The 22,499-nt window shown below is 37.1% G+C and overlaps 1 protein-coding gene and 1 pseudogene across 39 annotated transcripts in view; one reads left to right on the top strand and one right to left on the bottom strand.

Moving 5' to 3' along the window:
* The window catches only part of Rims2 (regulating synaptic membrane exocytosis 2), a 544,765-nt gene that overhangs the window by 459,353 nt on the left and 62,913 nt on the right, over window positions 1–22,499 (bottom strand). The window lies entirely within an intron of this gene.
* Window positions 470–993, top strand: LOC105944362 (annotated as a pseudogene).

Here is a 22,499-nt window from a genome sequence, read left to right as displayed (position 1 = left end):
AAAGGTTAGTGCTACTAACTTCTGAAGTGCTACTAAGCTACTGCTGAAGACACCATATGCTGTTGGCACATAATATGGAGTGACATGGCTGGAAGCTGGAAAAGAGTCAGTCTCCAGACAGTTAGCCTGTCTAGTGCCAGAAGGTGCTACATGAGTGACTGGGGGAAAATGGCTAATACACATCCAAGCAACTCATGGTCTAACCTGCTTAGCAGCAAACAACCTGACATGATGCTCACACAAGTGCAATAGTGGTGCACAGTCATGGTGGGAAACCAACTGCTCTTGATTTGGCTAACTGATCCACTCAGGGGAATGGAACCCATGGCTGGAGCTGGGAAACAAGTCAGAACCATATCCAAAAATGAGCTTTTCTGCCTGCTCTCTCCCCCGCCCCCCAGTGCCACTCCAGCTGCAACATACTCTCTCTGAGCTCCTAGGCTAGCGCCATCTCCCTCCAGCCGCCATCATGATCATCTACCGGGACCTCATCAGCCACTAGGAGCTGCTCTCCAACATCTACAAGATCCGGGAGAACACACATGGCCTGTGCCAGGAGGTGGAGGGCAGGATGGTCAGTGGGACAGAGGGTGACATTGATGACTAGCTCATCGGTGGAAAATTCTTTCACTGAAGGCCCGGAGGGCGAAGTTACTGAAAGCACAGTAGTCACCAATACTGACAGTGTCGTGAACCATCACCCACAGGAGACCAGCTTCACAAGAGGCCTACAAGAAGTACATCAAAGATGACGTGAAATCACTCAGAGGCAAACTTGAAGAACAGAAGCCAGAAAGAGTAAAAAAGCCTCTTACGACAGGGGCTGCAGAGGAAACCAGGAACATCCTTGCTAATTTCAATAACTACCAGGGGTTGTTTTACTGGTGAAAATATGAATCCAGACGGCATGCTTGCTCTCCTGGACTACCAGGAGAATGGTGTAACTCTTTCATGATGTTCTTTAAAGATGGTTTAGAAATGGAAAACTCTTAACACACCCACAGTCATTTGGATCTATCACCTGTCATGGCAACCGGCTGCTGCTTACCATCCATACAGGACTAGAGGAATGGACTGATGTCAGTTTGACCTTTTATTTTGACTGACTTATTTGGAGTGGAGGCAATGTTTTATTTTGTTTCTTTTTTTAAGGGAAAAAAATGTCATGTAGGTTGTCTAAAAATAAAGTGCATTTAAACTAAAAAAAAAAAAGAGCCTGCTCTCCATTATCAAGTTCCCAACAATTGTGAGCTAAAAGAGGGCCTACACCTATTAAATTCTCTCTAAAAAATTATGGTTATCCCATTTATCTTGTGCTAACTTTACTCCCCATCAGAGAATCTGCTTCTCTTTTTCAGATAGATGCAGATCCTAAGGAGAGATCCACCCCATCATACCTCAAAAGGGCCTCAGCTGAAACTAAGAATAATTGGGGAAACAAGCAATAGTGCTATTTTCTTAGTGAACCTGGTACGAGCACAAGGATGAAGGAGATAGACACAAAGAACAGTCAACTCCTACCAAACCAGATATCCAGAGACACAGAGGCTCCCAAGACCTTATCACTGAAGCCAACGTGGCTCAGGGGAATTAGTGGAAGAGGGGGCAGAAAGAACGTCAGAGCCACATGTTGGGTTATGATACACAGACATTTTCTCCTACCATAACTGATGGCTAACCCCACAATGTACAACCCACATACCCCAACAAGGAGGGTCCCTGTGGAGGTAGGAGGACAGAGAGGAGGCTAACAATGGAACCAACTTGACTGTATTCACTGAGTACAAAACTAATAAATAAATAATAAATTTTAAAAAAGAATGATAACAAAGACAAGAGAAGAGGAGAGAAAATCCACATCATCCCAAATAGGTAGAGATACCAACTGAGGTCATAATACCCTCTATTTCATTTTATTACTTTCTTATTTTTTATCTTAACTTTTATTATGTTATTATGTTTTATGCTTTTGTACTTTGTTTTGTTGTGTCATACATCAGCTAAAAATCCTTTTATGACTGTTCTTTATTTTTCTATACCTATTATATAATATTTTTTATATTTTCCATACTTCTAGACCATATCCTTATCCTTCTTACTCAGCTCACTCTTCTTATTTTTCCTAATTTAATATTGATACTCTTAGCTCTAAAAACTAAACTACATTTTCTCTAATTTATACTATAGTACAGCTGTTTATAAAGCTGTGAAGTGAAATATACAGTATTTTCTACTCCAAGTTAACACTAGTACTTCATAAAATCATTTTATCTGTCATTACAGTTGGCTTCCATCCCCCTAAACAGCAGTGGGGAAAATAAATCCAAGTGAAGACAATTCACCAGGCTAAACCACTGGAAATAGAAAAAAATAACAAATGAAGTCTTAAAACTCCATAGAAAAACCTCACCAATAGAACAGATCAAGAAAAGAACAGAATATATGAACTTGAAGAAAAGGTAGGGGAAATGAAGCATTCCAAGAAGGAGAAAAATAATTAATAAGAAGATACAAGTGAGTCTTTCAAGCATTAAGGTCAAATCTAAGAATTCTGGACACTGAAGTAGAATAATTTCAGTCGAAAGGTATAGTATGTTCCAAAAATAATCATAGAAGGAAGTTTCCCCAAACTAGGAAGATTCCAATACAGACAGAGGGGGGCATTTAAAACACTAACACACAAGACCAGAAAAGAACCTCCCTTCATCTCATGACAATTAGCCTACAAAATATACACACCAAAGAAAGACAAACCCATCAGAATAATGGATTTTATAACAGGAACTTTAAAAGTTGAGAGTATTTGAAATGATGCATTTCAAGTTCTTAAGGACAACAACAGTAACCCAGATGGCTATGCCCAGCAAAGCTCCCTGTCATAATTGAAATAAAAAGAACTTTCCATTATAAAGGCAGGCTAAAGGACTTTATGATCACTAACCCAGCCCAGCTCTACAGAATATTCCTTTAGGAATTCTTCAGATGGAAGAAAAAGAAAAAGCACATGTATGAGGCCAAAAGAATGAAGCAACCAGGCTTGAATAATAATAAATTGAAGAGAAAAATGAAAAAACAGAAGGAACCACAAAATCAGGGAGAATGACAACTATCAATACACACCTTTCAATAATAAGTCTGAATAGAAATGATCTTAATTCTCCAAACAAAAGACACAGATTAGGGACTGGAGAGATGATTTAGTGGTTAAGGTGCTTGCCTGCAAAACCTACGGACCCAGGATCGATTCCAAGTACTCATGTAAGACAGATACACAAGGTGGCACATGCATCTGAAGTTTAAAAAAAAAAAAAAGACACAGACTAGCAAAATAGATTGAAAGAAAAGACCCTTCTGTTTGTTGCCTTCAATAAACACACCTAACTACCTTAGGGTAAAAGGATGAAAAGGTGTATTTCAAGCAAATAGGACAAAGATAAAAGTAGGTGACACCATTCTAGTATCTGACAGATAGATTTCAAACCAACAGTCAGAAAAGATAAAGAAGTTCCCTTTACAGTGATTACGGGAACAATCCAACAAGAGGGCATTACAATTCTTTTGTTTGTTTGGTTGGTTTTTGTGTTTTTGTTTTTGTTTTTGTTTTTGTTTTTGTTTTTGTTTTTGTTTTTCAAGATAGGGTCTCATTCTAGCCCAGGCTGACCTGGTATTCACTCTGTATTCTCAGGGTGGCCTCCTCAAACTCATGGCGATCCTACCTCTGCCTCCCAACTACTGGGATTAAAGGCATGTACCACCACATCCAGCTCAGGGCATTATAACTGTAAACATATATGAACCAGGCCTGTGGGTATATGCCTTTAGTTCTATCACTCAGGAGGCTGAGATAGGAATATTTCTGTGAGTTCAAGGCCTACCTGAGCTATAACATGAGTTCCAGGTAAGCCTGGGATAGATTGAGACCCTGCTTTAAAAAAAAAAAAAAAAAAAAAGGCCAGATGTGGTAGCACACACCTTTAATTCCAGTGCTTCATAGGCTGAGATAGGAAAATAACAATAAATTCAAGGCTAGCCTGGAGCTACAGAGTGAATTCCAAGTCAGCCTGTATTAGAAGGAGGCCTTACTTTTTCTTAATAATAATAATAAACATACATGTACCAAAGACAGGTGCATCCAATTTCATTAAGCAAACATTACTAAGTGTAAAGTCACAGATGAACCTCAACACAATAGTAGTGGGTGGATTCAATAACTCACTCTCACCAACTGACAGGTTATCCTGACAAAAACAAACAGAAGCAACTATATTAAATGATATCATAGATCAGTGGAACTAACAGACATCTATAGAACATTCCATCTAAGCACAGCAGAATATGCCTGCCATCACCACATGAAAATTTCTCTAAGGTACATCATATATTAGGACACAAAGCAAATCTTAACAAATACAGTAAAACTGAAGTAATTCTATATACACTAACTGATCACAGTGGTATAAATACATAAATAAACAAATACAATTGAATAAATACAAAAAAGAGAAACTATAGAATATACACAATCATAAAAATTAAACACTATTGATGCTGAATGAGTTATTTTAAAAAATCAAGAAGAAAATCAAGAACTTCCTAGAATAAAGTAATAAAACATAAAACCAAAGCTATAAGATGTAATGAAAACAGGCCTAAGAGGGAAGTTTAATTAACAAATCAGAGAATGTGGGCTAGAAAGATGGCTTAGCAGTTAAGGCATTTGTCTGCAAAGTCAGAGGATCCCAGTTAGACTCTCCAGGACCCACGTAAGCCAGATGCACAAGGGGGCACATACATCTGGAGTTTGTTTACAGTGGCTGGTGGCCCTGGCATGCCCATTCTCTCTCTCTCTCTCCCTCTCAAATAAATAAAGAAATACATAAAAAATATTAAAAAAAAAAAAAAAGAAATCAGAGAATATGGCACAACTTTAATCCCAGGTCTTGGGAGGTAGAAGTAGGAGGATCACTGTAAATTCGAGGCCAGCCTGGACTAGAAACCCTACCACTCAAAAAAAAAAAAAAAAAAAAAAAAAAAACCAAGGAAAAAGAAAGAAAAGAAACCAGAAAGATCTCAAGAAAATACCTAACTGATACACTTTAGAGCCTTGGAAAAAGAAGAACGAGCCAAACCAAAAATAAGTAGATGAAAACAAATGATAAAGATCAGGGCAGAAATTAATAAAATATAACCAAAAACACAACATAAAAGAAGCAATGAAACAAAGAGTCAGCTTTTGAAAAAATAAACAACATTGTTAAACCCTTAGCAAAACTAACCAAAAGAAAGAGAACATCTAAAAGGAAGTCATTATAACAAATAATGAAATTCAGAAAATCATAAAACTATACCTTAAAAACACTTCACTAAATTTAAAAATCTAAATAAATGGATGAATTTCTACACACAGATGAATTACTAAAATTAAACAAGATGAAATAAACCATTTAAGCAGATCTATGAAAAACAATGAGATTGAAGCAGTTAATTTAAAACAAAAAATTTTTCAACTAAAATAAGCCCAGGCCCAGATGGATCCACTGGTGAATTTCATCAGACATTCAAAGAACTAATGCCAATACTTCTCAAACTATCCCATAAAATAGGAAAGAAAGGAACAATACCATACATTATAAAACCAATATTACTCTGATAGCAAAGCCACATAAACACCCATACAAAGAAAAATAAAGGTCTGGAGAGATGGCTTAGCAGTTAAGCACTTGCCTGTGAAGCCTAAGGACCCCAGTTTGAGGCTTGATTCCCCAGGACCCACATTAACCAGATGCACAAGGTGGAGCATGCGTCTGGAGTTCGTTTGCAGTGGCTGGAGGCCCTGACACACACATTCTCTCTCTCTCTCTACTTGCCTTTCTCTATCTGTCACTCTCAAATAAATAGAAACAAATTTTAAAAAAGATATAGTAACACATTGAAGAGCTCACTTACTATGACCAAGTTGGCTTTCTTTCAGAGATACAGGAATGGTTCAACATACACAAATCAATAAAGGTAATGATCCAGGAGTGGCGGCACACCCCTGTTTTGGTCATAGGCTCTAAGGGGTACATCTATAGGAAGCAGAGGTAGGAGGATCACCATGAGTTCAAGGCCACCCTGAAACTACATAGTGAATTCCAGGTACGTCAGCCTAGGCTAGAGCAAGACCCTACCTCAAAAATAAATAAATAGGCTGGAGAGATGGCTTGGTGGTTAAGTGCTTGCCTGTGAAGCCTAAGGACCCTGGTTTGAAGCTCAATTCCCCAGAACCCATGTTAGCCAGATGCACAAGGGGGCACACATGTCTGGAGTTCGTTTGCAGGGGCTGGAGGCCCTGGCGTGCCCATTCTCTCTCTTTTTCTCTGTGCCTCTTTCTCTCTCTGTCACTCTCAAATAAATAAATAAATAAATAAATAAATAAATAAATAAATAAATAAATAAATTAAAATAAACAAAAATAAATAAATAAATAATGTGATGTACCATATAAATGGACACAACAAAAATCGCAAAAGATGTAGTAAAGGGACTTGACAAAATGTGACATCCCTTCATAACAAAAGTCTTGGCGAAAATAAGAATAGAAGGAATGTATCTCAGTATAATAAAGGCTATAGACAATAAGCCTATAGCCAACACTGTAGTACATGAAGAAAAACTCAAAGCATTTCCACACAAATCACGAACAAGACAAAGGTGTCCACTTTCTCCACTCTTATTCAATAAAGTGCTGGAAGTCTTAGTACATAAAAAAAAGATTTGCAATTGGCACCCTCTATTGATTAAAGGGTGATTTGGTTCAGTAAACCTAGTTTGTTTATGGAACCTAATTCAATCTCCTATCTATTCTTGCTTGCTAGCAAATGGAGCATTATCCACAGGCAATTGACCAAGAAGCCAAGGGAACTGCTCTAGTCACTCAGGCATTTGCACATGTCTAAAATATTTTCAATCCTTTTATGATAAAAGTATTCAAAATATAAATCAGGAATTAGCTGCAATAAATCATACTGGCATAGCACAGGTTATTTATTCTGAACAGGATGGCTAACACAGAAACCTGCCGTCACAAAATATGAGAGCACTTAAAATAATGAGATTTTTTTCTGAAATTAACTTAAAAGTAATAATGACACTAAGTGTCTATCTGTATTCCATCCATAAAATGCTGCTAAAGAAAACATGCTTTGGTTGCAGGATACAGAAAAATTAAGCTGTAACTGAACTAAAAGCTTGCTCACTCCTGGCTAGCTTTCATGGTATTGGAAGGTACTTTGCAGGCTGTTGGAGGAGAAAAGACATCAAAAGTCTTACTAAGCTATAGAGCCTGTGTATACCACAACTCACCTTTCAAGCAAGATGTACCCACTGGTGCAATGGTGGCATGAGTATTATGGAGAAAACCAATTTCACTGTGATTGGATTTAAGACCTACTCCACAGGAAGGAATTCATGCCAGGTACTGTAAATCTGGTTAAAAACCTATGGTTAAGAAGGTCATGGGCTCTTAGAGGAACCTACTACCATTAACATGCTATCTGGGCAGGTTGCCAAACTACCTTATAAATGTTTGTGATTATACCCATAGGTTACTATTGTTTTCAGCCTCAATCATGGAAGTTTGTTTTTGTTTTGTTTTGTTTTGTTTGTTTGTTTGTTTTTCAGTGAGCAGAGACTAATGTGGAATACAAAGCTGGAAAAAATACTGAAAATTAGTGATTTTTGTTTGCTCAGACCTAAATAGGACATTTATACCACCCCTTCCAAGGCTCAGGAAACATCATGGAAGATAGGGGAAAAGAATGTTAAGAGCAAGAGAATGGGGAGAGGTACTATTGAAGGCTGTCTTCTGAATACAACATGGGTTTTACACTTATAAAATCACAACAGCTCTTATTTCCTGCACAAGATTTAACCTACCAACATTCCATCATGGATGGCAGAGAAGCTCACAAGATCCCATTCCTCCCAGAATAGCTATTGGCAATAGTTTCTAAGGAGGGAGGGACATGGTCTTCAAACACTGGTAAGTTGCCTATTCCCTAGTAAATAACTCCCATATACTCAAACTCATGCAAGCAACCCTAATTTAACTCAGTGGGTCACATACACACACATACATACATAAATAAATTTAAAGTAGGAAATGTATTAATTGAGAAGAAGGGGTTTGGTGAGAGGGGATAAAATAATTGGAAGGGAATATGTCAAAATACATTATATAGATGTGTGGTTAGCTGACTTACATTCCAAACAAAGTGGTTTGTGTCATCATTCCAGATCCTGTGAGCACATGAAATTGAATGGCAAAAGAATTCAAGTTTTTGAGGAAAATATCCCTTCATAATAAAGACACTGAGAGACTAAGCAGTGAAAGCTTCTATCTTATGATCTTGCAAGGTTGGATGCTGACCAAGATAAAATGGTGGGCATGCCCTTTGAGCACAGAGAGCAATTTTATAATCCTGAATGTGGATCCATCCCTCTTTTCTTTGGCTCGGTGCTCAAGGAAGTACAGTCTTTTGGGGACAGCTTGTTAAATCTCTCTTTTTTTAATTGACAACTTCCATAATTATAGATAATATACCATGATAATTCCTCTACAAAAAATATAAAACAACAAAATTTTAAAAACATTTAATATAACACAAAAAAGAGAAAATTAGGGCAGTAAAATTGAAAACAAGAGTGGTGACATATTACAGATGAATAAAGAATCAACATTCTTGGCTGGATAGATGGCTTAGTGGTTAAGGTGCATGCCTGCAAAGCCTAATGACCTAGGTTTGATTCTCCAGGTCCCACGTAAGCCAGATACACAAGATGGTGCATACATCTGGAGTTCATATGCAACAGCTAGAGGCCCTAGTGTACACATTCTCTCTCCTCTTTCTCTCCCTCTCTCTCTCTGTCTCAAACAAAAATAAAAAGAATTTTAAAAAAGAATCAACATCCTAAACTGAATTTTTATTTTTCAGTTAGTATATGAGAAAGTATGGCTTTGCAATCAAGTAGACTGAGATTTGACTACTGGCTTTAACATTAACTACCTGGCAAGTTACTTACTCTAGTTACAACCCATTCGTAAAACTAGAAACTAAAACAGCCAAACATTATAGTTGAATTAAGTTTTTTTAATGGGTACAAATACACAATAAATATTTTACTACTGCTCTATGTTCTGTATGTGCTATTTCCAAGATATAAAATCATGTAGTATAAGTAGTATATAATTGGGTCTCCATAACTTCTGGTTCACTTCCTTGTTTCAGACATGAAAATTAAATTAGATTCCATGGTTATAAAAAGGGAGAATGGACAGAAAAGGAGGAAAGGAGGAAGTGATGGAGGGAGGGAAGAAAAAAAAGGAAAGAATGTACTAGAAGTTGAGTATCAAGTTTAGACATCTACTTCTGTTGCCTCTAGGAAAATTAATCACAGTAAATAAATATCATCTGATGAAATGACAACAAGAGTATAAGAGGAACTTTTCTAAGAGAAAAAGATTAAAAACAGAGAAACAATGATTGAGTATACAGTTGATGCTGATTATAAAGGGAACTCACTTCTAAACACCTCTCTGATTTGAATGGCTAAAGTCTGAAACACCTACAGAGGTTAAAACAAGCATGAAAGCAAAGTCTACTGTACTGGGTAAATTTTAAGTGTTGATATGACATGTGACTGAGTTTCCCAATTAATAATTATGTAGGATATGTCTGTGAGGGTATTTCTGGCTGAAGTTAGCATTTTAATGAGTAAGCTCAGTTTAAAAAAAAATCCTGCCTGCCCCAATATAGATGGGAAAGTATGCAATATGTTAAGGGCTTGAATAAAACAAAAGACAGAGCTGCTTGCCTACCTGTTCAAATTAAGACATCTCACCTTATCTTCTCAAACCCTCAGATTGAGACACTATTGGTTACCCTGGTTCTTAGGCATTCAAATCCCCAAGCTACCACATCCCTGGCTTTCCTAGATCTCTATTTTACAGATGGCAGATTGTGGATCTTCTCAGTCCTCCATAATCATATAAGCCAATTCCTCATAATAAAACTCCCATAGTCATTGTGGTGGTTTGAATGTGAATGTATTTCCCCCACATCCTCAGGGTTTTTAAAAATATTTTTTTATTTATTTGTTTATGAAAGAGAGAGGGGAAAAGAAGATAGCGAATGGGTGCACCAGGGCCTCTAGCCACTGCAAATGAATTCCAGACACATGTATCACTTTATGCACCTGGTTTACATGGGTACTAGAGGATCAAACCTGGGTCCTTAGGCTTTGCAGGCAAGTGCCCTAACTGCTAAGCCATTTCTCCAGCCCCCTCTGGTATTTTTGATTAAGGTTAAGCTTCCTGCTTAAGACTTCAGCAGCCTTCTGGAGGAGGTGTCACTGGGGGGCAGATCTTGGGGTCCAGCCCTAAAGTGTGGAGAGAGCAACTGAGCTGTGGTGGTTCATGCTTGCTTATGGTGTTGGCTGGTGGTGGTTTCTCTCTGCTTCTATCTGTGAAAAAGAACCAGCTTTTTCTGCCATTGCTGGAACTTCCCCTGGATCTGTAAGTCTGAAATAAAGCCCTTCCTCACATAAACTGTGTCTAGTTGGATGTTCATCCCAGCAAAGTGAAACTGAAATAGATATAGGGAAGTTTTATTATCATAATAAATTCCCTTCCTTTCACTGAGGAAATTATTGAAGAAATGATATAACCTCTGGGATATATGTATATGTGTGTGATAGTAATACCAGATGTCATTCAGTTCTAGAATTTTATTCTATTTTAGTACATAAACAGAATTTACTATTACCAGACACTGTCCTAAGTAATGCACAAATATTAACTCATTTAATCCTCTTAACTCTATAAGGTAGGCACTGTGATCTTTATTTTAAATACAAGTCATATGGGTAGTTTTTATCCTTACACATTTCCACACTTTCTAACTTTTGAGCAATGAACACGTTTACATATATATTACACAAAAATGTATATATCTCAGGCTGGCCTCAAGCTTGTGATCTTCCTGTCTCAGCCTTTTGAGTGTTGAGATTAAACATGACATGAAAATCATGATCCATGAAAGAAAGGTCAAATCATTATAATTTTAAAAATTAGTTCTATAAAAAAAACCTATTGATGTGTTAGTAATACAGACCATGAACCAGCAGAAAATCTGTGCACTAAATATACACAAGAATTTACAACCAGAATATATGAAGCAACCTCTAATTTAACACTAAGAAGTAGAGTATAGGCAAAATATGTGGATACATTACACAGTGGACATATGAGTGGAAAATAACATTGCAAAAAAGTATCAACATCCTTAGTTATTGGGAAAATGTATATTAAAATTAAAACCACAAGAAGAGCTGAAGAGATGGCTTAGTGGTTAAAGCACTTGCTAGCAAAGCCAAAAGACCCAGGTTCCATTTACTAGTACCCACATAAAGTCAGATGCACAAGGTGGAGCATGTATCTGGAGTTTGTTTGCAATGACTAGAGGCTCTGACATAACCATTCTCTCTTTCTTTCTTTCTTTCTCTCTCTCTCTCTCTCTCTCTCTCTCTCTCTTTCTCTCTCTCTCTCTCTCTCTCCCCTCCCTCCCTCCCTCCCTCCCTCCCTCCTACCCTCTTTCCCTCCCTCTTTCTTTTCCTCATAAATAAATAAATAAATTTTTTTGAAAAACCACAAGGAGTTACCAATATACATCTAATAAAATGGGTAAAGCAAAATGCTGATAATCTCGGTGTTGACAACAGTGCACAGAAACTGGATCTCTCATTATTGCTGGGAATATAAAGTGATATAGTCATTCTAGAAAATAACTTAGTAGTTTCTTACCAAGTTAAATATAAATTTGCTACTTACCTAATAATCACACTATTTTTCCTAAAAAATAAAAAGTTACATAAATAAATAAATGTGCTCATGCAATTCACAGCAACTTTATTTGTGATAAATAAAAACTAAAAATATCTTTTTTATAATTGAATAGATGAGCCATAATAAAATAGTAATCAAAAGTAAAAAGTGAACTATTGACATAAGCAACAACCTGGATGGGTCTCTACAGCATTTTATTGAGTGATTAAAGCAATATTGAGTTATGTGCTATATAGTTCCACCTATATAATGCTCTCAAAATGAGAAAATTATGCTGACAGAAAATAGATTGGAAGTCGGGCATGGTGGTGTATGCCTTTAATCCCAGAACTCAGGAGGTAGAGGTAGGAAGATCACTGTGAGTTCAAGGCCACCCAGAGAATACTTAGTGAATTCCAGGTTACCCTGGGCTAGAGTGAGACCCTACCTTGAAAAACAAAAACAAAACAAAACAAAAAATATTGGTAGTTATCAAAGTAGGTATATGATTATTAACAAAATGAAAGGTTTTTTATGTGTGTATGTATATGTATATGTATGGTATTAGAATATCTATATCCTGACACAGGTGGTAGATACATGAATTTTAAAATGAGATAAAATTCCATTATATTATACACTCTATGAAATAAAACAGTCTGAAAAAAGTCGATAAGTACAGTATTGTTCCAGTAAAATTTTCCTTGTTTTACTAACATGTTGTGGTTACTTAAGAATTTGAGGAATTAACTAAAAACTTGTAGCAATCAAGGAGCATTTGTTTGTTGTTTTTGTTGTTGTTTTGTTTTGTTTTGAAATGGCTTCATCTCAGTAAGAACAATCAGCTTAACAGCACTTTAACTTGTGCAATCCTTATCCCCTCTCCAGTGGCCTTGAAACTCAACAACCCACAATCACAGTGAAGACACCAGAAGAAGCAAAATGGTGTTGGAGCTCTTCACAGAAGTATCATTTGACATGCCTTGTAGCATGCTGGGAAACTTCACTTGCAAAGTTTTCTTTATTTTATCTGCAAGGGAAGGAAGAAAGGAGGAAGGGAGGGAAAAAGGAACAAAGGTTGTGCATTTTCCCTAGAAGTGTTTGTTCAAAATAAGTATAAGCTGTGGATAACAATTTTTCAAGCAAAGACTAACTAAAAAGTATTAAAGAGGCTGGGGAGGGCTGGAGGGATAGCTTGGTAGTTAAGGCACTTGCCTGCAAAGCCAAAGGACCCAGGTTCGATTACCCAGGACTCATGTTAAGTCTGACTAGCGCATGTGTCTGGAGTTTATTTGCTGCAGCAGGAAGCACACCCATGTTCTCATTCTCTTTCTCCTTCTCTCTCTCGTTCTCTCTCTCTTTTTCTCTCTCTCTCTCTCTGTCAAATAAATAAATAAAAATATATTTCAGGAGGAAAAGATGCTGGGGAGATGGCTCAGTGAGTAAAGGTTCTTGCTTGCAAAGCCTGATGGCCCCAGGTCATAAAGTGAGATGCACGAAGAGAGAGAGAGAGAGTGTGTGTGTGTGTGTGTGTGTGTGTCTTAAAATGAATGGCATGTCCATAAGAATTTTAAAAAGTTATGCCCTGGGACTCTAGAAGGTCATATACCTACAATAAGGACATGTGCATGTTCAAGAAAGATCTAAGAAGGCTCTCTGGCTAACCTTTGTGGTACCACATAAGCAGGAAGGCAAGGCAAAGAGAGTTGACAACCTACCTGGCTGAGTGTTGGAGGTATGTCCCAATATCTACAAAATACTGTCAGAAGAGCAGGAAGATTTATTGGTTCAAGGCCAGCCTAGAGCTACAGAGTTCCAGGTCAGCCTGAACTAGAATGAGACCCTACCTCAACCACCTCCCAGAAAAATAAAATCTGCAATAACTCAGATAGATTGATAGATCACAGCTTATAAACCCAAGCCAAATCTATATCTTCTGAGAGTTATTCATAACTTTCAGAATACTCTTAAGGTTTACACAGAAGGCTGATATTTTTAAATGTCCAAATAATGTAAGATGCCTTTAAAATCACCACTTAAACAAGAAGATATGAAAGGTGGTTGTGTCTACATATAGGTTCCAAATTATTGCAATTCTACATTTAAAGCATTGTAAAAGACAGGAGGAAAGCAATAATGCTGAGCACAGAAAAGTAAATGAACATTAAGTAGAGAAGTAGGAAGTGAGGGACCCACTGGGCTGACAATGGAAGCAAATACTGGAAGATAAACATAGGCAGAACCAGCAAAAAAGTAGAACCTGAAGCAGGAGGCTCAGTGGAGCCAGAACCAGAAGGAAAACAGTACATAAGGGGAAACATGGCCAACAGAAAACACTGTGCAATGGCAGAAAGGAAAAGAGGTGGAAGACATTTGGTTGCCTTATGCATGAAAGTGAAAAGGCATGGAACTGTGCTATTACATGTGTTCTCTGAGGCTATGAGAGAGCTAGAACTTCATATTCAGCTCAGACTTCTTGTAGTTAGAGAAAATGTGATCACTGCTTTTCATGCTCTATTAATTAGCATTTCTAGCCTATAATAATTTTGACCTATTTATATTAGAATATTCAGCTGAAAAAAGAAACATATGATCTTGATCTGTTTTAACTCTCATTTCAGTAAATATCCACCACATTGTTTTATAGTTCTCTGCAGCTCCCAGTGGTCCTCTGGTTTCTTTAAGACTTTATGCATGCAACTGTGCTGCAGAATAACAATGTTCCTGTAATTCACCAGCATTAAGATCAGATTAAATAGAAACTATGCTTATCTCTTTTATTTTTACCAGTAAATAATTATTTCTAACATAGTTCAACAAATTAGTGATATAATTATTACAAAATAAGTGCATTTTGCAAAATACTTAAGCTATTTCTGAATTTTTTGGATGGGGCATTTTTCTTTTTAAGTTTTTAATTATTTAAGAAAAAACAAGAGTCAATACTTACTTATATAACCAATTTTTAATTTTAAATTAAAGTCAAGTGTAAATTTAACAAAATCAGTATATAAGTATAGCTTACTTTATAAGCAGAGCCAATTCACCACTTATTATTTTAACAAGAATTATCTAACCAGGTTTGTTATCAATCAAAAGTACCACCCAAAAGAGTTCAGTAGATAGGTAAAGTGCTTGCCTTGCAAGCTTGATGACCTGAGTTAATACCCAGAACACACATTGATAAGAAAAAGAAGAAAAAAAGAAAGCCAGGTACAATGATATGCACATGTAATCCAAACACTACACAGGCAGACACAGGCAGATGCACAGATCTTGCTAAACAGCCAGTCTAATTTAGATGGCCTGTTCCAGGCCAATAAGAGACCCTGTCTCAAAATAAATAAACAACAAAAAAAAAAAAAAACAGGTGTGACACATACCTTTAATCCTTTAATCCCAAGAGGCAGAGGTAGGAGGATCTCCATGAGTTTGAGGCCACACTGAGACTACATAGTGAATTCCAGGTCAGCCTGGGCTAGAGCAAAATCCTACCTTGAAAATCCAAAAACAAAAAGAAAGGCACCTGAGAAACAACACTCAAGGTTGGCCTCTGGCCTACACATACACACAAACACTAAGAACCTATATAATATTTGCCTATTTTCTCTAACCTTAATTGGCATAAACTCCAGGTTAAGAGGCAAACTATCAAAGTATTACTTACAAGTAAATAAACCCAGTAATAAGGAAGTTAACAACATGTATATAAATACTAATTAAGATAATTAAATATTTCATAAAATAAAACTTCCATGGCATAATAATACCTAAACAGTTTTTGAAAGTTTGAGTTATCTCAATCAAATTTACTTATTGATAAGTAGAACATACAGTGGGTTGTTTTTTTTTTTTTTTTTGTAATAATGCAAAAACAAGCTTGCTTTAAATTCCAAGAACTAGGAGCTAGAGAGATGGTTTAGCAGTTAAGGGGCTTGCCTGCAAAGCCAAAGGACACAGGTTTGATTCCACAGAACCCACATAAGCCAGATGCACAAGGAGCACATGCATCTGGAGTTCATTAGCAGTGGCTACAAGCCCTGGCATATATCGCTCTTTCCCTCCCTCCCTCTCCGCCCCCCCCCCCGTCCTTCTCTGCTTGCAAATAAATAAATAAATTTTTTAAAATTTCAAGAGCTATTTAAAAACATCTAAAGAAGTAAAAGGTACAAATTTTCCACAGTCTGAAAACATACAACCATGTTCTCCACAGTGTGATTTTAAAAGAAAATACTGAAAATAACCTATCAGGGCTAAAGGTGTCACTCTGTGGTAGAACACTACTCTAGCATCCATAAAGGGAGGAAGGGAGTGATGGAGAAAGGGAAAGAGGAAAGGGGAAAATATCAGTGGAAAAGTGATTTATCAAAAATAGCAATAACACTTAGTAGCAGAGGCCAGTAAGGTAAAAAGGAGACATAAAAGGTAGAGAAAGGAAGGGAAGAGGATACTTAATAGGTTGATATTGTATATATGTAATTACAATGATTGTAATGGGGAGGTAATATGATGGAGAATGGAATTTCAAATGGGAAAGTGTGGGGGTGGGGAGGGAGGGAATTACCATGGGATATATTTTATAATCATGGAAAATGTTAATAAAAATTAAAAAAAAAGGGCTGGAGAGATGGCTTAGCGGTTAAGCGCTTGCCTGTGAAGCCTAAGGATCCCGGTTCAAGGCTCGGTTCCCCAGGTCCCACGTTAGCCAGATGCACAAGGGGGCGCAGGCGTCTGGAGTTCATTTGCAGAGGCTGGAAGCCCTGGCACGCCCATTCTCTCTCTCTCTAACTGTCTTTCTCTCTGTGTCTGTCATTCTCAAATAAAAAAAAAAAAAAAAATTTAAAAAAAAATTTAAAAAAAAAATTTAAAAAAATAGCAGTAACAAGCAAAGCAAAACCCTCCACATTTATTCACACAATAACAGAAAATAAGGATAAAAAAGATTGTTATAACTAAATGCCATATTATTTGCAGAGCTGTGTTAAGACATAGTAAGGTCAACAAAGTTCATGTTTCATTAAGATAACTCCACTTCCTCTCAACAACAGCCCAGCTGCTAAATACAGAAAATTGTAACTTCTATTATGGCTCTTAATTTTGAAGTCCACTATGGTGGTTTGAGTGTAAAATATGAAAACATTTGGAATTCTAGAACAGCAAAGCTTTACAATACTGTACAATATAATACAAACAGATCTTTTTTTGTTGTTTATTTTTATTTATTTCTTTGAGAGAAAGAGGCAGAGAGAGAGAGAAAGAATGGGCACGCCAGGGCTTCCAGCCACTGCAAATGAACTCCAGACGCGTGTGCCCCCTTGTGCATCTGGCTAACGTGGGACTTGGGGAATCGAGCCTCGAACCAGGGTCCTTAGGCTTCACAGGCAAGCACTTAACCGCTGAGCCATCTCTCCAGCCCCAAACAGATCTTAATGGGACATTATAGTGGGAGTTTAAAAGACCAGAAAGCTAAGAGAAATGTGGACTGTGAGGACTTGATTTATGGGTTTCAGAGAGGAAAAAAAAAAATTATCATGTTCATGTGATACTCTGGCAAAGAAACCGGTTGCATTATGTCTGTGTCCTGAGAATTTGACCAAGGTTAAATTTTAAAATAAAGGACTTATGTGTTTGGTGGAGGAAACTCCCAGACTCCCAGACACTAAATTTGGTTAACAGTATCTATTACAGTTGAACCTTTTACTTTCAAAAACTCTCCATACTCAAAAAATAGGAAGGTAGAAGTTATTTCCTGTACCTAATAATTTCTTTACAAAAAATATACTGCAGAAAGGTTTCTAGCCTAGGGCATTTTTCTTAATATTTTATTATAAATTATCAAAAATTTTGTAAGAAATTTATCACACAACTTACATTACACAATTAACAGCTTGCTAGTTTATGTAAAAATCAAACATATAGCTTGAAAACATTGTGATAGGCCTGGAAAGATAGCTTAGTGGTTAAGGCATTGGCCTGCAAAGCCATAGGATGTCGGTTCAATTAACCAGGACCCACATAAGCCAATTGCATAAGGTGGTACATGTGTCTGAAGTTTGTTTGCAGTGGCTTAAGGGTTTGTATAATTTGACCACTCAATGTACTATTAGTAAATTATCTCATCTAAAATAAACACAACACGTTTAATTAGTCTATTATCACAACTGATGATACGGTTAGCCTGTAACAGATGTCACTGAGTTAACATTGTTTTATATAACACTCTGTTGCTAAGCAGCATAGTCAAAATGTTTATTTAGGATTATATTTTTAATATATATCTAAAAGTATTTTCTTTAGACAAGTATTCTTCTCCATGACATGTTGCTGTGTATAATAAGACTTCCCTTCCAATGGAGCTGGGCAGATGAGTGAGCTCTGAGTAAACTTAGAACCATGATTTTTCTGCATAGTGTGAATAGTCTGTGAATGGATTGATTGACAGAGAAATAATGAAAGAATTCTTCTCAGGATCAATATTAGAGAGAATTCTTGGCTCTATCACTAACAGGCTAAAAGAATGAGTGAACTCCTTAATTTTTATACCTTAATTTCCTATTAATACCTCCTCATAAGGCTACTAAATATTAAAAATAATAAAGCATATATAAAGACTCAGAATGGTAGTTGACACATAAAAAGTATTAAATATACTTTATTAATAACATTATTATTATTACTGCTATTGCTTTTGTTGGTGGAATGATAAATACATAATGTTGCTAAATTTGGACCATGTGGCTTAAATATGCAAGCATCCTATCTTTGCCAGTTGCAAAACAGAAAGAAGAGACTGGCATAGTGGTGCATACCTTTAATCCCAGAATTTTGGAAGCAGAGGTAGAAGGATTGCCATGAGTTTGAATCCAGCATGGGACTACAGAGTAAGTTTGAGGTCACCCAGGGTAAGAGTGAGACCCTACCTTAAAATAAATAAATAGACTTCCGGTCAAGATGGCGACTGCCTAGCTGCACTACAAACAACAAGGGGAAAAAAAGATAGATGCAGATCCTAAGAAGAGAGCTGCCCCAACATACCTCAAAAGGGGCCCAACTGAAACTAAGGACAACTGGCAAAATTAGCAAGGGTGATGTTTTCCTGTGAACCGGATACCATCACAAAGGGGAAGGAGATCAACGCAGAGAAAAATCAACTCCTACCAAATCTGAGAGCCAAAGCCTCAGAGGCCCCCAACACCTCAGCACTGAAGCAGACCAAAAATGAACCCAACATGGCTCAGGGAAATCTTGCGGAAGAGGGGGCGGAAAGAATGTCAGAGTTACATGTTGGGTCATGATTTGCAGAGACATTTATCATACTAATAACTGGGGGCTAACTCCACAATGCACGACCCATTTTCATTAACAAGGAGGGTCTAATGGGAGGGGGTAGATCACAGATGAGCCTAAATAATGGTACCAAACTGCCTGTATTCACTGAAATGAAAACTAATAAATTAAATTTAAAAAAATAAATAAATAAATAAATAAATAAAGCAAGAAGAATAAAAAAATGTGAAGCAGACCTCTTGGACTTCTTAGTTATCAATAACTAATCAATAACTTTAAATTTTTCCTTTAAGCTTTAAGCTAACTTGCATTTTTTGTTTTGGTATTTAATGCAAAACAAATGATGCCAACTAGAATTAGGAATGTAGCTCAGTGGTAGGAGCAGTCACCTAACATGTAGATCCACAAAATAGAAAGGAAGAGAGGGAAGGGAGAAAGGAATGAGGGAGAAGTCTCCCAAAACAAATGGAAATTAATGAATATATTCATTATGCATATATATGCACATGACATAAATATAACATATAAAAAGTGTGTGACTAACAACCAATTTGTTGTCACAACACACACACCACAAAGGAAAGCTACTTTATTTTACACTTCCATATAATAAATTAATATTCCACTGGTGTTAATGTCTTACTATGGAATTTTCAAGAAACCTCTAGCATGCTGATGTGGATTAAGGTAAGGGACTGGGTATAATGCAGTTAAGATTGGGAAGGGGCTTTCCATTAAGATAGCAGAATAAAAGGATCACCAAAGAAACCAAGGGGAGGGCATCAAAGAGATGGCTTTGTGGTTAAGGTACTTGCCTGCAAAGCCAAAGGATCCAGGTTCAATTCCTCAGTACCCACATAAGCCAAACATACAAGGTGGCACATGTAACTGGAGTTCATTTGCAGTGGCTGCAGGCCCTGGCATGCCTAGCATTGGCTGTTAACAGTAAGCATCCACACTGCCTCAGTTCAGAGCAACCTGCCTGCCTGGCCTGGAGTATCAGCCCTGTGTCCCACAGGATCCCATAGTCCTTAGGCAGTAAATAACACTGGGAGATTAGGGCACTGCCTGGACAGCAAGAAAGCCAAGCAGGCTAGGGTCACATCCTCACCCACCTGGTGGTAACACACACAAGGAGGACCCTGCTGGTGACCCTAGGTCACCCAGCCCAAACAACCATGTAAACAATCTCCACACACTCCCCCACACCAAAGCTGGCCTGAGGATACAGATCAGGGGCCTCAAGAGGAACAAGTATCTCACTCTCCATACAACAAAAGGTCAAACTAGAGATAGGCAACCCCCACAGAAAAACAAACAATGCAAGACATCAAGTCAACAGATCCCCACCAAGAGGAATGCCTAGCCACTTCATGGAAGCCTCCAATGAAAAACCAAAGGATATTCCAGACACAGAGTCCCACAATGAAGCCATACTAACCATAACAGACAAAATTAATGAGACCATAAGCACATAGATGATAGAATAGGAAGAAAATAATTAAAGAGCCAACAATCACAAGAGACCCATCAACAACAGAACTCTCACTTCTTAAAGCAACATCATAGAAGAAAATCAGAGAGATCTCAATACACAGATAAACAAGTTTAATGTATGTCAACAAACAGATGACCTTAACAACCAGTGGATGAAGTTTAATGAGAAATGGATCAAATGCAGGCATGAATTCCAAGAAACAACAAAAAAAATTCAAACCAGGACTTGAAAAGGGAACTCAATAAAGGGATAGAAATGGTGCAAAATATTTTCACAGGCTGAAGGCCCTGGCATGCCCATTCTCTTTCTCTTTCTCTTTCTCTCTCTTGCTCTCACTCTCTTTCTCTCTCCCTCTCAAATAAATAAATGAATTAAAAAATTTTTTAAATACAACAGAAAACAAAAACAAAACAACCCTCTTAAAAGTCTTCCTAGAAAACCTTACAGAGTAGATCATGTTGAGGACAGAACTTCAGAATGTGAGGACAAGATAGAGGATTTGAATAGAGTCCAAAAACTGTAAGTTCAAAAAGTCACACAGAGTATGACCAAATATCCAGATCATGGGCTTTTTTGAAGGAAAATAAATACAGGCCAAAGGCATGGAGAACATCTTCAACAAAACTATTGAAGAAAATTTTCCCACCCTTGCAAAAGAGAGACCTATCAAGATACAAGAAGCTCACAGAACACCAAATAGATAGGACCAAAGAAGAAACTCACCACATCATATTATAATTAAAACACTAAACAATGAAAACAAGGAGAGAGTGCTAAAAGTAACAAGAGAAAAACCAAACACTACATACAAGGATAAGCCTATCAGAATTAATTCTAATTTTTCAGTGGAAACTCTGAAAGCCAGAAGGACTTGGAACAGAGTAATCCAAACCCCGACAGACAATGGATAACAACCCAACAACTATACCCAGCAAAAGTATCCCTCATAATAGAGGTTGAAAGGAAAAATTTCCATGACAAAAGCCATATATAGGAACATATCACACAAACCCAACCCTATAGAGAATACTCCACACAGAAGAGTCAGACAACCAACCTCAAGAACCTACAAGAGGGAAAAACAATAACCAGAACTGGAACAGACATGGAAAAAATATAAATCTCAACTTAGCACTAAAACTCACAAAGCCTTCCATATGACAAGGATTAATTCTTACCCTACAGGCATAATTCTAAACATCAAGGGTCTCAACTCCCTAATAAAAAGACCCAAGTTTGAGACTGGAGAGATGGTTCGAGTGATTAAATCACTTTCCTACAAAACCTGATTGGCCTGGATTTGACTCTCCAGTACCCACATAAAGCCAGATGCACAAAAATGGCGCATGTACATGGAGTTTGTTTGCAGTAGTTAAAGGCCCTGGTGTGTGCATTCATTTTCTCACTTTCTCTCTCCCTCTCTCTCTCTCATCTCTCATCTCTCATCTCTAGCTCTCTTCTTGCAAATAAATAAAATATTTTTAAAATATACAGGTTAACTGACTGGATCAGAAAAATGTACCTATATATCTGCTGTCTACAAGAAATCAACCTCACTGTCAAAGACAGACACCTCCTCAGGATGAATGGATGGAAAACAAATTTCCAAGCAAATAGAAATAAGAAGCAAATAGGTGTGGCTATACTGATATTTGACAAAATAAAATTCAAGCCAAAAGTAATCAAAAGAGACAAAGAAGGCCATTTTAATCATCAAAGAATGATCCAACAAAAGGATATCACAATCATAAACTTATACACACCAAACACAGGTGCACCACATCTTTAAAGCAAAATCTACTTATAATAAACCAGAAAAAAACTTCTGCATACCATCATAGTAGGGAAATT

The sequence above is a fragment of the Jaculus jaculus genome, chromosome 2 (genome assembly GCF_020740685.1).
Source record: "Jaculus jaculus isolate mJacJac1 chromosome 2, mJacJac1.mat.Y.cur, whole genome shotgun sequence".
Taxonomy (NCBI): Eukaryota; Metazoa; Chordata; class Mammalia; order Rodentia; family Dipodidae; genus Jaculus; species Jaculus jaculus.
This window is presented reverse-complemented; position numbering and strand designations above follow the sequence as displayed.